The following is a 6,481-nucleotide window of genomic DNA, read 5'->3' on the forward strand; positions in this document are numbered from 1 at the left end:
AGGTGATAAGTGCTATCATAGAAATAAAATTAATTGGTTGAGTATCTTGGGAGCAAAGGGGAGAGAGTACAGATTCCACCCTCAAACTGGAGCTGGGAAGAATCAGAAAACCTCTCAGAGGAAGTGACATTCGAAATGGCTTCAGGGGACAATTAGACATTGTTTACTTTGTGCCAGCACCCATAGTAGCTGTCCCTAAAACATAAAGTGACAAGTTAACTATTCGAGATATCATGGATAAGCAAGTGATTAGGAAGCAATAAGATGCTATGTATAATAAATATTCTGTTTTATTTTCTTTTTTATTAATTAGCTAAATTACTATATTCCTTATTCTTCCAGAAAACAAAGTGCTAAATGAAAACCTAAATACGTAGTATATTTATTTGCCTTCTTTATATTCTAATAGTGGGAAAATATTTTGTTGTTCTCTGTTGCATTTCTCCTTGATCTTTTCGTTTTGTTTTGTTTTTGAGGCAGGGTCTCACTCTCTCACCGGGGCTAGAGTGCAGTGGCATCATCATAGCTCACTGCAACCTCAAACTCCTGGGCTCAAGTGAACCCTCCTGCCTCAGCCTCCCTAGTAGCTGGGACTACAGGTGCCCACCACCATACCTGGCTAATTTTTCTATTTGTTTTTGTAGAGATGGGGTCTGGATCTTGTCAAATTGGTCTTGAACTCCTGGCCTCAAGCAGTCCTCTGTCTCGGCTTCCCAAAGTGCTAGGATTAAAGGCATGAGCCCCCACACCTGGCCTCCCCCTCTGTCTTTGCTTTCTTTGGGTTTTACAAAATAACTTAGGTGAGTCTTAAAAAAAAATTTTTTTTCTGGGAGAGAGAGAGGGGAGAGAGAAAGAGAAAGAGAGAGAGAGCACCTTCTATAAGAATTTCACATATCATCCTGTGCTTAATGATAGCAACTATTGATGAAGGTAACTATTAATTGTGGCAGGAACTAGATAGACTATACACTTAGTGAAGTGCTATATTTCTCTTGGATTGAATAAGTCCTTAAATTGACTTCAAGTAGAATTCTTTATAGCTCTCTTGTTTAAATACCTAAAACATTAGTTTCTTAAAATGAAAGACACATGTAATTTTTTTAAAAAAGGGTCTTGAATATAAGATAGCTTCTACAGGTCTGAAAATGTCTTTATTTAAAATTGTGAAGTAACTTTTACTTTCCCCAAAATTACTCCAGATTATTACTCCTAGAGACAGATTTTGGATTTTGTTGGCAAGTGTCCTTCCCCCTAGAGAAGTTGGTTGGACAGGAATCTGTTTCTGTGGTCTTTTGAGGTTTCTGTGGCTCAGACCGTGATGATTATTATAATGTATTAATAAGTTATATTCATACTATCCTTATAGCATGACATGGGAATAAAATCCTAACTGTACTAATTACATGAGGAAGAATGAGATTGTTTTCCACTAAAAATTATAATGCTGTGAATTTCTTGTACTTCTCTGGACTCTTATGCTGTGAAAACTATATCCTGTAGAGAATGTATGAAACCATATATAGCTAGAATGTGCCAAATAATAGAGACTCTTTCTAGAGGAGTCATAATTACAGAATAAGGGGCATCTTGACAACTTGCGTTGCTTTTGCTAATGAATAGTTTAACTTAAATATTAAAATGCCACATTCATCATAATTGTCATAGCTTAACTGCAAACAAATTGAAAAAATAACTTGTTTCAAAATTTAGCAGACTAAATACAATGTGCTCTCTTGGATTGGATCGTAGAATAGAAAAAATCATTAGTGGAAAACGGGTGAGACCCATACAGGCTGGAGTTTAATTAATAGTAGTGTAACAATGTTAATTTCTTAGGAGTTTGGAGGAGACTATTCCAGTGAACAGTTTGCAAACAGGGGAGATGCAAACTCCAGTGTAAAATGAATGTGTGCTCCAGAGAACAAAGGGAAGCCTTAAGTTTTATAGCAAAAGTTCTCATCCAGGTTCCCAATCATGTCCATTTATGCAAATGAAAGATTGAAACTTGCTTTGTTCTGATTGGTTGATGCAACTGAGTTCCAATTGGTTGATACAGATGAGCCGTAATTAGTTGGAGTAGGTAAGTTATGAAAGTCCCAAAGTTAAAGAGGTGCAGGTTTTCAGGGGACTCAGAGGTTGTGTGTGACCTCTAGAAAATGGACGCTTGGCTCTATTTTAATTTGGGCCCAGTTAGCCACTTGGGATCTATCTTGAAGGATTAGGTCTTTCAGGTTCACATTTGTTCACAATTTTGACAAATGTACCCTAGCTAGGTAAGATGTTAACACTAGAGGATACTGCATGAAGGATATAAAGGGATTCTCTGTACTATCTTTACAACTTTCTGTAAATCTAAAATTATCCTGAAACAAAAAGTTTATTTTTAAAAAACTCAAAAAAAATTAGCAACATGTTGAAATTATATTTTCCAGTCTATTTCCATGAAGGAGGCTAGGCTCACTATGCTAGCGATCTGGATTGGACATGGGGTTATGGGGGAAAACAAGTTAGAGAACCAAGATGTAAAACCAAAAAGGCTGGGGATCAAGAGTGGTTCTGAGTAAGGGGGTTCAAAGCTGGCAGAAAGTTCTTGACTGGAGAGGGAATCCTCTAGGTTGGGAATATAGGTATCCACTAAATGATAATATAAACCAAAAAAAGGACTTTAAAAACAGATATTCTTATAAAAACAAAGCATATATGTAAATGAAAATGATGGATATAACATTGAGTGAGGCATCTTCTAAAAGTGCTTTTGAAATTTAGACTCTACATGTTAATTTGGAAGCTGTCAGAAGTTAATGAATATTTATAGGATTGGTTCTTGCATTTCTCATGGCGTGAAGACAGGGTGGCAAAGTCTTTCGCTGTTTTCCTTGTTCTATGGCTCTGACTCTTTTCTTGTTCTGTTTGAGATCACCTTGTAACTTTTAAAGATTAGGGTGTGATTCTAAGAATCTTCTCTACGCATACATTTGCAGTTTTAGTTTAGAGGACTTTTATATAAAGTACTAAATTCTTTTAAAAATAAAGGTTAGATTGTGGCTTGCAGTCTACTTTAGCATGTTTTCCCACTCCTTGTCCCTTTCTCCAGTAAATTCTGCCCCTTCAGAGGTGAGCACGTGACCCAGACCCAACCAAACATGGTATCCCATTTTCCCGAACACACTGCCAAACTGCAATGATGCAAACATGGAGATGCTAAACTCTATAGCCCTGCTAAACTGTAATAGGAAGAAGGGACACGTTTGAATCTAAGCTCACTTGTCTGAAAGCAGAAAGGCAACCGAACATGTGGAGGCCTGTTCTGCCTCTAGCCAGCAATCCAGAGCCACTGAGGGTCAAATAATTCTTCTTGATGACTTGAAAAAGCTGAACTCTGTGCTCCAACCTGAATTAATACAATGGAGAGAGACAGGGAACACACTGGGGACTTAAAAAGAGCCTACAGAGAAGAACCAAGATGGCGGATGAGAAAAGCCGCCAGTCGGAGTGTCTCTGCAAAAAAGACGAATTTTAGAAGAAAGAGAAAAAAATAAGCGAGCAGAGAAACATACATTGGGTGAGGTTCAGAAGGAAGGGTGCCTGAAACTACAGGAGACTCCATGGGAAGACGTTGCAGAGGAGAACTGGAAGGAGAAAGGTCCTGAGAGGCTTGGAGACCAGCGACAAGGGTAGGTGGAGTGGTTAACTTCCCCTCCCTTGCATCTCGGACTGCTGGTGGGCTCCTGAGCGGCTGGAGAGACCTGCCGGCACCAGCCCAGAGACGGCTGCCGCCAGTGAGCAGTGGCCTCTTGCGGACTCAGCGCCGGGCTCCCAGCTCACTCGGGGAACCTCCCCAGGCGCAGACCCGAGCCTAGCGGCAGACGCCATAGTGCTCCATTCTCTCCTTCCCCCTCCCTACCCATGGGTGTCCAGAGAGACAATTTAGCCATCACACGGAGGCATCTCCAAGGAACGGGACCTTTCCTTTTGGGGCCCTACAGCAGATTGAGGGGTACTCAGACTGCGAGTTCCTGACCCGCCAGCCCTCCCAGGTGCTACTTGCCTGGGGACTCCAGGAGAGTGGGGCAAATCCCGAGGTGGAGTGAAATCGATCCAGCTTGGGCACCTGTAGGTGATTCAAGACCAGCACCCCTACCCCTGGCAGGGTCAAGGATTGATCTCCAGGGCCCAGGGGACAGGCCTGCAGACCAGACCCCGTACACCCAGGTCACGATCGCACTGCCCCAGGGCACAGAAGAGAGATCTGTGAAAGAGCCTACTGAGGAGTGTGTGCCTTCAGGGGCAGATCAGCATGCTGGAGCAGCAACCCTCCTCCCAAAAGAGGGCTGTGCACCAAGCTCAGGCAGTGCTCCTGGGTAGGGAACCTCCCGGCCCACGTCACAGCCAGGAGAGATCCATCGGCCTGAGGTCCCGCTTGCTGGCAGAGGCCTGGGAGAGGGCACGGAGAGGGGAAGGGTAGAGGGGAATGAGACCTGCTGCAGAGTGTGGGTCTTGGACAGCCCCACCCCCAAGCCTAGATTTTTAGCTGAGTGGAGCCATTTCAGCCCCTCCCGACAGCTTTGAATGGAAACAAAGAGCAGACCTTTGACCCCTGCTAACAGCAGTTGTGGAGCCTGAGGGCAGGCTTACCCAACCCAGCCCCACCAAGATTCACTCCTGGTCCTGCCCCCACTGAGGTGGAGAATAAGGACAGACCTGGAAATCCCAGGGCCCCACCCACCACCTGAGGCACAAGAGGGCCTCTCTAGAGGAACAAGAGCTAGCTACAGGACCCAAAAACAGCACTGCAGCTCGCTCCTCCCTGCAAGCGCCACCTACTGACAGGGAGGTCATCCTGCACACCTTTTTACTGCATCTACTGATTCATCATAAAGGGTGTGGTCGAATCTCACCCACAAACACCACCTGCTGGCTCAGAGACTAAACAGGTTGTGTCATTATCCAAACAAAAATCTAAAGGCAAGAAGGAACAACTGATCCAGATGGGAAGGAACCAGCGAAAGAAGTCTGGAAGTATGAAGACTCAAACGGAAAGCACACCCCCAAAGAGGAACAACAGCTCCCCAGCAATGGACATTAACCAAACTCAGAACACTAAAATGACAGAAGAAGAATTTCAAACATGGATTGTAAGAAAACTGAATGATATGCAAGAAAAAATGGATAACCAACACAAAGCAACCATAAAAAAAAATCCAGGACTTGGAAGAAAAATTCACTAAAGAAATTGAAATATTAAAGAAAAATCATACTGCACTTGACTAGTCTTAAAAAAAAAGAAAAAAAAAGAAAAAAAAATCAAACCGATCTCCTGGAAATGAAGGACTTATTCAGGGAACTACAAAACACCATGGAAAGCCTCAAGAACAGGGTAGATCAAACAGAAGAAAGAATCTCAGAGATTGAAGACAACTCCTTCAAATTAAATAAGTCAGTCACAGAAATCGAGCAGAAAATTAAGAGAAAAGAAATAAGCCTACAAGAAGTGTGGGATTATGTGAAAAAACTGAACCTGAGGGTGATAGAGGTTCCGGAAGGTGAAGAAGAAAATACTCAAGGTCTGGATAAGCTATTTGAAGAATTAATACAAGAGAATTTCCCAGGCCTTGCTAAAAATCTAGATATACAGGTACAAGAAGCTCAACAGACCCCAGGGAGATTCAATGCAAATAGGAAGACGCCACGTCACGCAGTCATCAGATTGATGAAATAGCCACTAAAGAGGCCCTTCTAGGAGTGTAAGGCAAAAGAAACAAGTAACATACAAAGGAAAGCCCATCAGAATAACTCCAGATTTCTCAACTGAAACCCTACAAGCAAGAAGAGACTGAGGCCCCATTCTCACTCTTCTGAAACAGAATAATGCCCAGCCTAGAATCTTGTACCCTGCAAAACTAAGTTTCATATGTGAAGGAGAAATAAAGACATTCTCAGATAAGTGAAGACTGAGGGAATTCAACAAGACAAGACCAGCTCTCCAAGAAGTACTCAAAACAGAATTACACAAGGATCAGCACAATAAACAATCTCGAATGTGAAACCACTCAAAAGTTAAAGATCAAAGGCTAGATTCCAGAATGGCTCAATACAGAAAACAAAGCAACAAAATGCAACCCAACAGAATGAACAGTAATTCACCCCACTTATCGGTTCTCTCAATAAATGTGAATGGTCTGAACTCCCCTCTCAAGAGACATAGGCTGGCCGAATGGATAAAAAAAAGGAAGCCAAGCATCTGCTGTCTCCAGGAAATGCATTTAACCTGCAAGGATGCATTTAGATTCAAAGTAAAGGGGTGTAAATCAATATTTCAAGCAAATGGAAGCCAAAAGAAGGCTGGTGTGCCAGTTTTGATCTCAGGTAACTTGGTTTTTAAATCAACAAAAGTAATGAAAGACAAAGGGGGTCACCATATAATGGTGAAGGGTACAGTTCAACAAGAAGACATAACAATTCTAAATATGTATGCACCCAA

This window comes from Propithecus coquereli, unplaced genomic scaffold, assembly GCF_000956105.1.
Source record: "Propithecus coquereli isolate 6110/MARCELLA unplaced genomic scaffold, Pcoq_1.0 Scaffold305, whole genome shotgun sequence".
Taxonomy (NCBI): Eukaryota; Metazoa; Chordata; class Mammalia; order Primates; family Indriidae; genus Propithecus; species Propithecus coquereli.